The sequence below is a fragment of the Arachis hypogaea genome, chromosome 3, assembly GCF_003086295.3.
Source record: "Arachis hypogaea cultivar Tifrunner chromosome 3, arahy.Tifrunner.gnm2.J5K5, whole genome shotgun sequence".
NCBI classification, from domain to species: domain Eukaryota; kingdom Viridiplantae; phylum Streptophyta; class Magnoliopsida; order Fabales; family Fabaceae; genus Arachis; species Arachis hypogaea.
Genome location: NC_092038.1, coordinates 86,410,235 through 86,425,389, shown reverse-complemented (window position 1 = coordinate 86,425,389; position 15,155 = coordinate 86,410,235). Strand labels below are relative to the sequence as shown.

General features: G+C 38.7%; 1 non-coding gene across 1 annotated transcript; it reads right to left on the bottom strand.

The window, feature by feature from the left end:
- Window positions 1-478: 478 nt before the first annotated feature.
- On the bottom strand, window positions 479-586 carry LOC112793766 (small nucleolar RNA R71). The gene has a single exon (XR_003198462.1). It is a non-coding gene; the product is annotated as a small nucleolar RNA R71 (small nucleolar RNA).
- Between the last annotated feature and the right edge of the window lie 14,569 nt (window positions 587-15,155).

Below are 15,155 nucleotides of genomic sequence, written 5' to 3'. Positions count from 1 at the left end.
GAGGAAGCTAAGAGCAGCTAAAGCACAAAATTCTGAAGAGGACCTCACTGAAATTTTCGAAAAGGAAGCAGCAAAAGAAACAATTATGGCTGAACCAAACAATAATGCAAGGAAGATGCTTGGTGATTTTACTACACCAACTTCCAACTTTTATGGAAGAAGCATCTCAATCCCTGCCATAGGAGCAAACAATTTTGAGCTAAAGTCTCAATTAGTTTCTCTATTACAACAGAACTGCAAGTTTCATGGACTTCCATCAGAAGACCCTTATCAGTTTTTAACTGAGTTCTTACAGATCTGTGATACTGTTAAGACCAATGAAGTTGATCCTGAAGTCTACAAGCTTATGTTTTTCCCTTTTGCTGTAAGATACAGAGCTAGAACATGGTTGGACTCACAACCTAGAGATAGCCTGGACTCTTGGGATAAGCTGGTCACGTCTTTCTTAGCCAAGTTCTTTCCTCCTCAAAAGCTGAGCAAGCTTAGAGTGGATGTTCAAACCTTCAGACAGAAAGAAGGTGAATCCCTCTATGAAGCTTGGGAAAGATACAAGCAGTTGACCAAAAAGTGTCCTTCTGACATGCTTTTAGAATGGACCACATTAGATATATTCTATGATGGTCTATCTGATTTTTCCAAGATGTTAATGGACCACTCTGTAGGTGGATCCACTCACCTAAAGAAAACACCTGCAGAAGATCAGGAACTTATTGAAATAGTTGCAAATAACCAGTTCATGTATACCTCTGAGAGGAATCCTGTGAGTAATGGGATGCCTCAAAAGAGAGGAGTTCTTGTAATTGATGCTCTGAATGCCATACTGGCTCAAAACAAAATATTGACCCAACAAGTCAATATGATCTCTCAGAGTCTAAATGGATTGCAAAATGCATCCAAGAGTACTAAAAAAGTATCTTCTAAAGAATAAGCTTATGATCATGAGAACCCTGTAATGGCAGAGGTGAACTACATGGGTGAAGCCTTTGGCAACACCTATAATCTTTCATGGAAAAATCATCCAAATTTTTTATGGAAGGATCAACAGAAGCAATACTTCAATAATAAAAATGGTGGAAGAAACAGGTTTAGCAATAGCAAACCTTCCCCATCATCATCTCAGCAACAGACAAAGCATTCTGAGCAGAATCTTTCTTGCTTAGCAAACATAGTCTCTGATCTATCTAAGGCCACTCTTAGTTTCATGACTGAATCAAGATCCTCCATTAGAAATTTGGAGGCACAAGTGGGCCAGCTGAGTAAAAGGGTTACGGAAACTCCTCCTAACACTCTTCCAAGCAATACGGAGGAGAATCCCAAAGGAGAGTGCAAGGCCATTGATATAATCAACATGGCCGAAACCTTAGAGGAGGAGGAAGACGTGAACCCCAATGAGGAAAACCTCTGGGAACGTCCAGTGGCCAGTAAGGAATACCCTAATGAGGAACTAAAGGAATCTGAGGCTCATACAAAGACCATAGAGATTCCCTTGGACCTCTTTTTACCATTCATGAGCTCTGATAACTATTCATCTTCTGAAGAGGATAAAGACATTGTTGAAGGGCAAGTTGCCCAATATTTAGGAGAAATCATGAAGCTGAATGCCAAGCTGTTTGGTAATGAGACTTGGGAGGAAGAGCATCCCTTGCTCACCAATGAACTGAATACATTGGTTCAGCAAAATTTACCTCAAAAGAAATAGGATCCTGGTAAATTCTTAATAACACTGTACCATAGGCACCATGACCTTTGAAAAAGCTATGTGTGACCTGGGGTCAGGGATAAACATGATGCCCTTCTGTGTAATGGAGAGACTGGGAATCTATGAGGTACAGGCTGCTAAATTCTCATTAGAGATGGCAGATAAATCTATGAAAAGGGCTTATGGACTAGTAGAGGACGTGCTAGTGAAGGTTGAAGGATTTTACTTCCTTGATGATTTCATAATCCTAGACACTAGGAAGGATGAGGATGAATCCATTATACTTGGAAGACCCTTTCTAGCCACAGCAAGAGCTGTAATTGATGTTGACAGAGGAGAGTTGATCCATCATGTGAATGAAGAATGCCTTGTAGTAAAGACTCAAGGTTCTCCATCTGTAACCGTGGAGAGTAAGCATGAAAAGCTTTTCCCAATACAAAGTCAAATAGAGCCCTCACATTCAAACTCTAAGTTTTGTGTTGGGAGGCCACAGCGAAACTCTAGGTTTGGTGTTGAGAGATCTCAACCATACTCTGATCATCTGTGAGACTCCATGAGAGCTTACTGTCAATCTATTGACATTAAAGAAGCACTTATTGGGAGGCAACCCAATATTATTTTAATTTTATCTATATTATTTTGTTTTCTTTTAGGTTGATGATCATGTGAAGTCACAAAGACAATTAGAAAAATAAAGAAATAAATCAAAAACAGCATTGAAAACAGCACACCCTGGAGGAAGGACTTACTGGCGTTTAAACGCCAGTAAGGGTAGTAAAATGGGCGTTTAAACGCCCAATCTGGCACCTTTATGGGCATTTAAATGCCAGAATAGGGCACCAGACTGGCATTTAAATGCCAAAGCAGGGCAACAAACTGGCATTTAGACGCCAGAATAGGAAGGAAAGCTGGCGTTTAAACTCCAGAATAGGGCAGCAAACTGGCGTTTAAGCGCCAGAATTGCAGTCTAAGGTGTTTTGAATGCCCAATTGGAGCAGGGAAGAGAATTCCTTGACCTTTCAGGATTTGTAGACCCCACAGGATCCCCACCAACCTAAACGCACTCTCTCTCCTCTTCACACCTTTTTACAACACTCTTCCCCAAATACCCTTCACTAATCACCTCTATATCTCTTATCCAAACACCCTTCACCAATCACTTCCTTAACTCTTCCCTAAAAACCCCACCCACCTTCAAAATTCAAAACCATTTCCCTCCCAAACCCACTCAAACCATTCGGCCACTCTCCCTAAAGATATCCCCTTCACCCTTTCATTTTCACACATCACAAACATCTTCTTCCCCTCTTAGCCGAACCCTATACACCCTCCATCTCCTCCATTTTTTTCTTCTTCTACATCTTTCCTTCTTCTTTTGCTCGAGGATGAGTAAATATTTTAAGTTTGGTGTGGTAAAAGCATTGTTTTTTGTTTTTCCATAACCATTTATGGAACCTAAGGCCCGAGAAACCTCTAGAAAGAGAAAAGGGAAGGCAACTGCCTCCACCTCTAAGTTATGGGAGTGGAGAGATTCATCTCAAAGGTCCATCAAGACCACTTCTATGAAGTTGTGGCCAAGAAGATGGTGAACCCTGAGGTCCCTTTTAGGCTCAAAAAGGGCAAATATCCGGAGATCCGACAAGAGATCCGAAGAAGAGGTTGGGAAGTTCTTGCCAACCCCATTCAACAAGTCAGAATCTTAATGGTTCAAGAGTTCTATGCAAATGCATGGATCACAAGAAACCATGATCAAAGTATGAACCCAAACCCAAAGAATTGGCTTACAATGGTTTGGGGAAAATACTTAGATTTTAGTCTGGAAAACGTGAGGCTAGTGTTCAACTTGCCAATGATGGAAGAAAATGCACGCCCCTACACTAGAAGGGTCAACTTTGATCAAAGGTTGGACCAAGTCCTCATGGATATATGTGTAGAAGGAGCTCAATGGAAAAGAGACTCAATAGGCAACCCGGTTCAATTGAGAAGATCGGATCTTAAGCCTGTGGCTAGACGATGGTTGGAGTTCATCCAACGCTCTATTATTCCCACTAGCAACCGATCTGAGGTAACTGTGGATCAGGCCATCATGATCCAAAGTATCATGATTGGAGAAGAAGTAGAAGTTCATGAAATCATACCTCTAAAACTCTACAAGGTGGCTGACAAGTCCTTAACTTTGGCAATATTAGCCTTTCCTCATCTCAAATGTCACCTTTGCTATTCAGCTGGGATTATCATAGAGGGAGACATCCTCATTGAAGAGGACAAGCCCATCACTAAGAAGAGGTTGGAGCAAACTAGAGAACTCATTCATGGAACTCAACAAGAGCATGAGGAAGTCTCTCATCAAGAAATCCCTGAGATGCCTCAAGGGATGCAATTTCCTCCACACAATTATTGGGAGCAATGGTGCACGAAATTACAATCACACTTTTGCAATTCCGCACAACTAACCAGCAAGTGCACTGGGTCGTCCAAGTAATACCTTACGTGAGTAAGGGTCGATCCCACGGAGATTGTCGGCTTGAAGCAAGCTATGGTTATCTTGTAACTCTTAGTTAGGATGTCAATAATTCTCAGGTTTAATTGTGAAAAGTAAAAGAACATGAATTGAATACTTGTTTTGCAGTAATGGAGAACAGGTTGAGGTTTTGGAGATGCTCTATCTTCTGAATCTCTGCTTTCCTACTGTCTTCTTCTTCATGCACGCAAGGCTCCTTCCATGGCAAGCTGTATGTAGGGTTTCACCGTTGTCAATGGCTACCTCCCATCCTATCAGTAAAAATGTTCAACGCGCTCTGTCACAGCACGGCTAATCATCTGTCGGTTCTAAATCAGGTTGGAATAGAATCCAGTGATTCTTTTGTGTCTTTCACTAATGCTCAGCCTTTAGGAGTTTGAAGCTCGTCACAGTCATTCAATCCTCGAATCCTACTCAGAATACCACAGACAACGTTTAGACCTTCCGGATTCTCTTGAATGCCGCCATCAATTCTAGCTTATACCACGAAGATTCTGATTAAGGAATCTAAGAGATATCCACTTAGTCTAAGGTAGAACGGAGGTGGTTGTCAGGCACACGTTCATAGGTGAGAATGATGATGAGTGTAACGGATCATCACAATCATCAAGTTGAGGAACAAGTGATATCTTAGAATGGAAGCAAGCGTGATTGAATGAAAAACAGTAGTAATTGCATTAATCCATCAAGACATAGCAGAGCTCCTCACCCCCAACCATGGGGTTTAGAGACTCATGCCATAGAAGATACAATAAAAAACGTGTAATGTGTCATGAGGTGAAGATACAATGTCAAAACATCCTATTTATAGTGAACTAGTAACCTAGGATATACAGAAATGAGTAAATGACATAAAAATACACTTCCGGGGTCCACTTGGTGTGTGCTTAGGCTGAGCATTGAAGCTTTCATGTGTAGAGATTTTCCTGGAGTTAAACGCCAGCTTTTGTGACAGTTTGGGCGTTTAACTCCAATTTTTGTGCCAGTTCCAGCGTTAAACGCCGGGAATTCCAAAGCTGATTTGCAACGCCGGTTTAGGCCATCAAATCTCGGGAAAAGTAGGAACTATTATACATTGATGGAAAGCCCAGGATGTCTACTTTCCAACGCAATTGAGAGCGCGCTAATTGGGCTTCTGTAGCTCCAGAAAATCCACTTCGAGTGCATGGAGGTCAGAATCCAACAGCATCTGCAGTCCTTTTTCAGCCTCTGAATCAAATTTTTGCTCAGGTCCCTCAATTTCAGCCAAAAATTACTTGAAATCACAGAAAAACACACAAACTCATAGTAGAGCCCAGAAAAGTGAATTTTAAATAAAAACTAATAAAAACATATTAAAAACTAACTAAAATGTATTAAAAACATACTAAAAACAGTGCCAAAATGCATATAAATTATCCGCTCATCAAGCAACTCAACACTTCTTTGGAAAGCATGAGTTACAACATGGATCAATTATGGGTGGAACACCAAGAGCACTTCATCATTCTCCATGAGATTAGAGAAGATCAAAGATCTATGAGAGAGGAGCAACAAAGGTAAGGAAGAGACATAGAGGAGCTCAAGAGCACCATTGGTTCTTCAAGAGGAGGAAGATGCCACCCTCACCAAGGTGGACTCATTCCTTAATCTTCTTGTCTATTTATTTTTTTGTTTTTCGGCTTTGTGCTATAGGTTCTATCTATGTTTGTGTCTACACTACTGATGGGTGGAAAACGATCCAACACAAAACTCACCGACAAGTGTACCGGGTCGCATCAAGTAGTAATAACTCACAAGAGTGAGGTCGATCCCACAGGGATTGATGGATCGAGCAACTTTAGTGGCTGATTAGTTAAGTCAAGCTAACATTGGGGAGTGAGAATTCTTGCAGCAGAATGTATATAGCAGTGAACTTAAATCGCAGAATGTAAATAGGCAGGAAGCTTAAAGAGCAAGCAATGTAAATTGCAGAAACTTAAATGACAAGAAATATAAATTGCAGTAAATATAAAGGGGAATGGGAGCAAGGAAATTTAAATAAAAGAAGTAGATCAAAGCTTAGAACACTTGCAGGGAATTAAACTTGCAAAAAAAGTAAATCAGATCATGAACAGAAATGTAAAATGAAGAATAAGTGTAGAAGAATTAAATTGCTTGAAAGTAAATTGAAAGCCAATGGAACAGACGATTAAATTCAGGATTAATGTAAACTGAAGTGTGTAATTTGCAGAAGAGGAAATTTGCAGAAGAAGGAAAGATGAAATCAGTAAGGAAACTCAGATTCAATGTAGAAAAAGAACAAAGAGATTTTAGATCAAGTGAAACAGAATTCCTTCAATTCTTGATCCAAAATTCAAACAGAAAGGAAAATTAAAAGAGAGAGCTCTCTACTACTACTCCTAATGCTCCCTAGTGGAGCTAGCCTCCCTGTGAAAATGAGAATGATGCCTTTATATAGGCTTTTTACAAAATAAAATGAAATTAAAATGAAAAACAAATTAAATGAAAATCCTAATTCTAGCTTGTTCTTGTGCCTTTTAGTGATGATAATGGGCTTAGCTTGCTTTGGATTTGAGGAGAAATGGGTTTGGTTGGCCTTGATTCAATTTGGTGAGGAATTGAATTTAAATGGAATTTTGGTTGAATTTTGGCCCATGAGTGTTTGCTCCGAGTAGAGTGCTCTGATCTTGTGGGGAGCGGAGCATTGAGGCTTGTCTTTGGCCTCTTTGTTGCGTGCCAAGGTTGGGTAGCAATCAGGATAGCGCTCTGCTCTTGTGGAGAGCGCTGCATCATGCTTCCTTGGTGAGGTACCCATGTTCAAGCCTTGGGGGTTGTATTCTTGCCTAATTTCCTTGCATTTTCTTTGGGAGAGAGCACGACAATGCTCTCCAAGAGAGCACTGTGCTCTCCTTGAGAGCGCTACTTTGCTTTGGAGTGAGGCTCCAGCTTCGAACCTTGGTGGAAGCATTGGCCGATTTTTTTACTTATTTTTGGCCCTTAAATATTCCTTTTACTCATGCCTCAATTTCATGCCAAATATAAATTGCCATATATCGTTGGAAATCTCTTAATGTCAGCTTTCCAACGCAACTGAAAGCACATCAATCGAACATTTGTAGCTCACGTTATAGCCCTTTGAAGAAGGCATGGTCATGCTGTAAGCGCCCCAAATTTAACTTAGCGAAAATTTGCTTCCAACCTCACTTTGTTTTCACGATAATGCTCTACTCTTGGCAAGAGCGCAGCATTGTGTGTGCTGGTTGCTTCCTTCTTTGATTTGGTCATGGGCCACGCTTTTAAAAGCGTGGCCTAAGCCTCCAAAGTGTGCTCCAACTTCAAAGTGTGCCTCAAAGCTCTTTTTTTTCTCCTTTTTAGCTTATTTTGTGCTTCTTTGCTTCTTTTTCTTCTTATTTCCTACAAGATTTATAAAATTAAAAGATCAAGAAAATATTCCAATTAAGCACAAAAGAATGCAATATTTAAGCACTAATCATCAATTTCTTGTATGAAAAAGCATAGAAAAACATGACATTGTGACATGTCATCACAACACCAAACTTAAACCTTGGTTGTCCCCAAGCAAGAAAAGAATCATGCAATAAAGATTGACAATCCAAGGTAAGAAGAATAGCAACTCAATGTTCATGGTAAGCTAGTTTTCGGTGCATGCTACAATCACAAAAGAAATGTAAATGGTTGATGCTTATATCTAGCTCATTTTATGAAATCTTTTTCTTATAATTCTTCCTTGAAACAAGCTTTTGATTTTTTTTTATTAGCTTCTCCTTTTGGGTGCTTTGCCCCATGAGTTAATAACAAAGCTACGACTTCTAAATGCTTTGTTTTCAAGTATTACCACTTGATACAAAAGCACCACAAGCATTTAATTAGAGGACTTCATTAAGCTCATTTTTCTTTTCTTTTCTTGATTCTCTAATCATTGATGCTCAGAGCCTTGAGCTTTGAGGGAGTGCTTTTGCACTTGAGCCTAGTCTTGACTTCTAAGTGTTTTGTTTTCAAGCATTTTACTTGATACATAAACACCACAAGTACTTAGCAAATAAATTGACATTGGTACTCAGAGCCTTCAGCTTTCTCATTCTTTCCCTTTTTCTTTCTTGCTTTATTTGCATTTACTTCCTTCAAGGTTTTCATGATTTCAAAAGATTTCACAAAATGTCCTAGATAAAAACTTCAATTAAATAAAATCCAATGCAATTGAGCAACAATTAATCATACTAGCTTTCCAACACTTGTATGCACATGCTAAAATCTTTTTTAATTCCTTGTTTGTTTATGATCATGATGATTTACTGCTTTTGAACTCACAGAATTCAAGTTGGTAGTTATAATGCCACAGCAACATGTTACAAATCAAGATTCAAGCTGGTAGTTGTAAAGACAATCATGAAATTTAAAGTGCTGGAAACAAAGGAGAGGAAAAGGAGCTCTACAACCTTGTAGTCCATCTTCTCTATTGTTGTCATTTTCCACTTATTCTTCTCTTTCCCTTGCCAAACTCAGAATGCTTGCTCATCCTCAAGCAACAATTAGAACAATGGCTATGGGGCTAAGATGGATCATGAATGTCTTACACAATGAAATGTTAGTAGCACATGTGTTTTAAGCAAGCAAAATGAAAGATAACAATCAAGGCACCAGAGACAAAGACATTTTGATTGCAAACATAAGAAGGTGAGCACAATACATTGCAAAAAGATAAGTGGCACACCAAACTTAGTGTGACACTTTCACTTGAAATTAATGCAAGTATCTAGTAAGCATTGGAACCAAATTTTGTTGCATAGCAACACCAAACTTAGAATGCAACCATATGTCAATTTTTTTGAACTAAAACTAAACAAAAGAAACTATTATTTGTTAAATACAATCACCAAATGAAGAGTCTGTCATGAATAAGGATGTCTTGGTGATGTATTAACAAAAACAGTTAATAAGAAAACTAAATGAAAGCATTTAAAAACAGAAAAATAACTAAAGCAAATAGAATGAGAGTGTCAAATTAAAAGAGAAAAATAAAACTGCAGAGGCATTATGATTATGCAGACAAGTAGTGTTGCTTGAATGATTTGCATAGAAAATAAGTGGCACTCCAAACTTAGAATCTTGGTATGTCACTTTCATTTTTGATTTGATGCAATCATCCAAAAAGATTGAAAATAATTTGTTGCAAGGCAACACCAAACTTAGAATGTAATCATATGCCAATTTATTGAAATTTAAACAAAGCATGGAGAAGAAATGTACCTACTGTCTACCTGTTCTTCACTTTCTTCCTCTTTTTCCAGTTTCTTAAGAGGAATGACCTCAAAGGGGGAGAAGATTCAGCTAGTGTCCCTTGTCTTGGCCTCTTCTCAGCAAGCTTCCTTTTGCAAATAGCTTGATTGATCTTGCTTGCTGGATCAGGGACAGGATTGGTGCTCTTGTTAGTTGCCTTCACTTCTTTGAATTCAAGAGTTGGTTGCTGTGTGATTATTGGAGTTTTGTCTTCATCAAGAGTTCCTTGCAATGGTGGTTCAATGAGCTTTTCTTCATGTGCCTCTCTGTTTCCCTCGTAATCTCAAGTGTCTTCTGTGAATATGCAAGTTCAGGTTCAAATGCCTCCTCCACCTTATTTTTCATTGAAATTTTTCTTGACACAGAGGCTTCCTCATCTTGCCGTTCCACTTTCTTCGTTGCACTCAACAATTGAGCTAACTGCACTTCCATGTTTGTGAAGAAGTTTTCTAGTTTTTTCTCGTGTTTCTTTGTCTTCTCCTCAAATCCTTTAAGCATGGACTCAATCCTTGAGAGTCTTTGGCTCTTGGAAATTTGTGTTGGTTGTGAGTCTTGGGATGGATTTTGTGTTGAGGCATAGTTAATTGATGAAGAATTTTCAAATGTAGAACTAGAAGGTGAGGTTGGACACTCTCTCATGTGACTTGACTGCTCAAAATTTGCAGTTTCTTGGTGATACTCCCAGCCACCATTAGAATCATGACTTCCATCATTTTGTGGTGGAGGGAAATATCCCATCTGATTTTCTTGCTCATCTTGTGGTTCTGAAGCATTTCTCCTTGGATTGGAGTGCTCAGAATTTGTTGATTCTTGGTGATACTCCCAGCCACCATTAGAGATTGGTGATGGTGGGTGATATCCCATAAAATTTTGTTTGACCATAAGATGAGTTGAACTCCATTTATATTTTGTAAAATGCAACATTAATGAAAATTGAAATTCATGTCTCAGATGAGATTTGCTTAGTGAGGCAAAAATACAAACACCTTGGTTTCAATTTAAAACAGAGAACAAAAACAAAGAAAATGCTTGATCTAGACTTCTCATCCACTTAATCATTGTTGATCTAATCAATCCCCGGCAACGGCGCCAAAAACTTGATGGGTGGAAAATGATCCAACACAAAACTCACCGGCAAGTGTACCGGGTCGCATTAAGTAGTAATAACTCACAAGAGTGAAGTCGATCCCATAGGGATTGATGGATCAAGCAACTTTAGTGGGTGATTAGTTTAGTCAAGCTAACATTGTTGAGTGAGAATTGTTGCAGCATAATGTAAATAGCAGTGAACTTAAATCATCGAATGTAAATAGGCACGAAGCTTAAAGAGCAAGCAATGTAAATTGCAGAAACTTAAATGACAAGAAATGTAAATTGCAGTAAATATAAAGGGGAATGGGAGCAAGGAAATTTAAATAAAAGAAGTAGATCAAAGCTTAGAACACTTACAGAGAATTAAACTTGCAGAAAAAGTAAATCAGATCATGAACAAAGATATAAAATGAAGAACAAGTGCAGAAGAATTAAATTGCTTGAAAGTAAATTGAAAGCCAATGGAACAGACGATTAAATTCAGGATTAATGTAAACTGAAGTGTGTAATTTGCAGAAGAGAAAATTTGCAGAAGAAATAAAGATGAAATCAGTAAGGAAACTCAGATTCAATGCAGAAAAAGAATAAAGAGATTTCAGATCAAGTGAAACAGAATTCCTTCAATTCTTTATCCAAAATTCAAACAGAAAGGAAAATTGAAAGAGAGAGCTCTCTACTACTACTCCTAATGCTCCCTAGTGGAGCTAGCCTCCCTATGAAAATGAGAATGATGCCTTTATATAGGATTTTTACAAAATAAAATGAAAATGAAATGAAAAACAAATTAAATGAAAATCCAAATTCTAGCTTGTTCTTGGGCCTTTTATTGATGATAATGGGCTTAGCTTGCTTTGGATTTGAGGAGAAATGGGTTTGGTTGGCCTTGATTCAATTTGGTGAGGAATTGAATTTAAATGGAATTTTGGTTGAATTTTGGCCCATGAGTGTTTGCTCCCAGTAGAGTGCTCTGCTATTGTGGGGAGCGAAGCATTGAGGCTTGTCTTTGGCCTCTTTGTTGCGTGCCAAGGTTGGGTAGCAATCAGGATAGCGCTCTGCTCTTTTGGAGAGCGCTGCATCATGCTTCCTTGGTGAGGTACCCGTGTTCAAGCCTTGGGGGTTGCATTCTTGCCCAATTTCCTTGCATTTTGTTTGGGAGAGAGCACAACAATGCTGTCTAAGAGAGCACTGTGCTCTCCTTGAGAGCGCTACTTTGCTTTGGAGTAAGGCTCCAGCTTCAAACCTTGGTGGAAGCATTGGCCAATTTTTTTACTTGTTTTTGACCCTTAAATATTCCTTTTACTCGTGCCTCAATTTCATGCCAAATATAAATTGCGATATATCGTTGGAAATCTCTTAATGTCAGCTTTCCAACGCAACTGAAAGCACATCAATCGAACATCTGTAGCTCAAGTTATAGCCCTTTGAAGAAGGCATGTTCATGCTATAAGCGCCCCAAATTTAACTTAGCAAAAATTTGATTCCAGCCTCACTTTGTTTTCACGATAATGCTCTGCTCTTGGCAAGAGCGCAGCATTGTGTGTGCTGGTTGCTTCCTTCTTTGATTTCGTCATGGGCCACTGATGAGCGGATAATTTGTACGCTTTTTGGCATTGTTTTTAGTATGTTTTTAGTATGATCTAGTTAGTTTTTAGTATATTTTTATTAGTTTTTAGTTAAAATTCACTTTTCTGGACTTTACTATGAGTTTGTGTGTTTTTGTGTGATTTCAGGTATTTTCTGGCTGAAATTGAGGGACCTGAGCAAAAATCTGATTCAGAGACTAAAAAGGACTGCAGATGCTGTTGGATTCTGACCTCCCTGCACTCGAAGCGGATTTTCTGGAGCTACAGAAGCCCAATTGGCGCGTTCTCAACGGCGTTGGAAAGTAGACATCCTGGGCTTTCCAGCAATATATGATAGTCCATACTTTGCCCAAGATTTGATGGCCCAAACCGGCGTTCAAAGTCACCCTCAGGAATTCCAGCGTTAAACGCCGGAACTGGCACAAGAATGGGAGTTAAACGCCCAAACTGGCATAAAAGCTGGCGTTTAACTCCAAGAAGAGTCTCTACACGAAAATGCTTCAATGCTCAGCCCAAGCACACACCAAGTGGGCCCGGAAGTGGATTTTTATGTCATTTACTCATCTCTGTACACCCTAGGCTACTAGTTTTCTATAAGTAGGACATTATACTATTGTATTTTCATCTTGGTTCTTCTGGTTCCCTATTTGGGACCGAAGCCAATGATCACTCTTGTTCTTATGTATTTTCAACGGTGGAGTTTCTACACACCATAGATTAAGGTGTGGAGCTCTGCTGTACCTCGAGTATTAATGCAATTACTATTGTTCTTCTATTCAATTCCGCTTGTTCTTGTTCTAAGATATCACTTGTTCTTCAACTTGATGAATGTGATGATCCGTGACACTCATCATCATTCTCACCTATGAACGTGTGACTGACAACCACCTCCGTTCTACCTTCGATTGGGTGAACATCTCTTGGATTCTTTAACCGGAATCTTCGTGGTATAGGCTAGAACTGATGGCGGCATTCAAGAGAATCCGGAAGGTCTAACCTTGTATGTGGTATTCTGAGTAGGATTCAATGATTGAATGACTGTGACGTGCTTCAAACTCCTGAGGGCGGGGCGTTAGTGACAGACGCAAAAGAATCACTGGATTCTATTTCGGCCTGATCGAGAACCGACAGATGGATAGCCTTGCCGTGACAGGGTGCGTTGAACATTTCCACTGAGAGGATGGGAGGTAGCCACTGACAACGGTGAAACCCTTGCTTAAGCTTGCCATGGAAAGGAGTAAGAAGGATTGGATGAAGACAGTAGGAAAGCAGAGAGACGGAAGGGAAAGCATCTTCATACGCTTATCTGAAATTCCTACCAATGAATTACATAAGTATCTCTATCTTTATCTTTATGTTTTATGCGTTTATCACCATACCCATTTGAGTTTGCATGACTAAGATTTACAAGGTGACCATAGCTTGCTTCATACAAACAATCTCTGTGGGATCGACCCTTACTCGCGTAAGGTTTATTACTTGGACGACCCAGTACACTTGCTGGTTAGTTGTGCGAAGTTGTGTTTATGCCATGGTATTGAACACCAAGTTTTTGGTTTCATTACCGGGGATTATTTGATTTGTGAAAAGTGTTGATCACAATTTCGCGCTATCAGCCACACTTTTAAAAGCATGGCCTAAGCCTCCAAAGTGTGCTCCAACTTCAAAGTGTGCCCCAAAGCTCTTTTTTTCTCCTTTTTAGCTTATTTTGTGCTTCTTTGCTTCTTTTTCTTCTTATTTCCTACAAGATTTATAAAATTAAAAGATCAAGAAAATATTCCAATTAAGCACAAAAGAATGCAATATTTAAGCACTAATCATCAATTTCTTGTATGAAAAAGCATAGAAAAACATGACATGGTGACATGTCATCAACTACATGATCATTAGTATCTAGTGTCTTTGTCTTAAAGCTATGAATAACTCCATGAATCCTTCACCTCTCTTAAATGAAAAATGTGCTTAATTACAAAAGAACAAGAAGTACTTGGATTTCAAATTTTATCTTGTAACTAGTTTAATTATTTTGATGTGGTGGCAATACTTTTTGTTCTCTAAATGAATGCTTGAACAGTGCATATTTTTTATCTTGTTGTTTATGAATGTTAAAGTTGTTGTCTCTTGAAAGAATTATGAACAAAGAGAAATGTTATTGATAATCTGAAAAATTATGAAATTGATTCTTGAAAGAAGAAAAAGCAGTGAAAAAAAACAACAAAAAAAATGGCAAAAGAAAAAAAAAAGAGAAAAGAAAAAGAAAGAGCAAGCAGAAAAAGCCAATAGCCCTTTAAACCAAAAGGCAATGGTAAAAAGGATCCAAGGCTTTGAGCATTAATGGATAGGATGGCCCATGGAAATAAAATCCAGGCCTAAGCGGCTAAATCAAGCTATCCCTAACCATGTGCTTGTGGCATGCAGGTCCAAGTGAAAAGCTTGAGACTGAGTGGTTAAAGTCGTGATCCAAAGTAAGAGTGTGCTTAAGAACTCTGGACACCTCTAACTGGGGACTTTATCAAAGCTGAGTCACAATCTGAAAAGGTTCACCCAGTTATGTGTCTGTGGCATTTATGTATCCGGTGGTAATACTGGAAAACAAAGTGCTTAGGGTCACGGCCAAGACTCATAAAGTGGCTGTGTTCAAGAATTAACGTACTGAACTAGGAGAATCAATAACACTATCTAAAATTCTAAGTTCCTATAGATGCCAATCATTCTGAATTTCAAAGGAAAAAGTGAGATGCCAAAACTGTTCAGAAGCAAAAAGCTACAAGCCCCGCTCATCTAATTAGAACTAAGTTTCATTGATACTGTGGGATTCATTGTATATTCTCTTGTTTTTATCCTATTTTGTTTCAGTTGCTTGGGGACAAGCAACAATTTAAGTTTGGTGTTGTGATGAGCGGATAATTTATACGCTTTTTGGCATTATTTTTATATAGTTTTTAGTATGATTTAATTAGTTTTTAGTATATTTTTATTA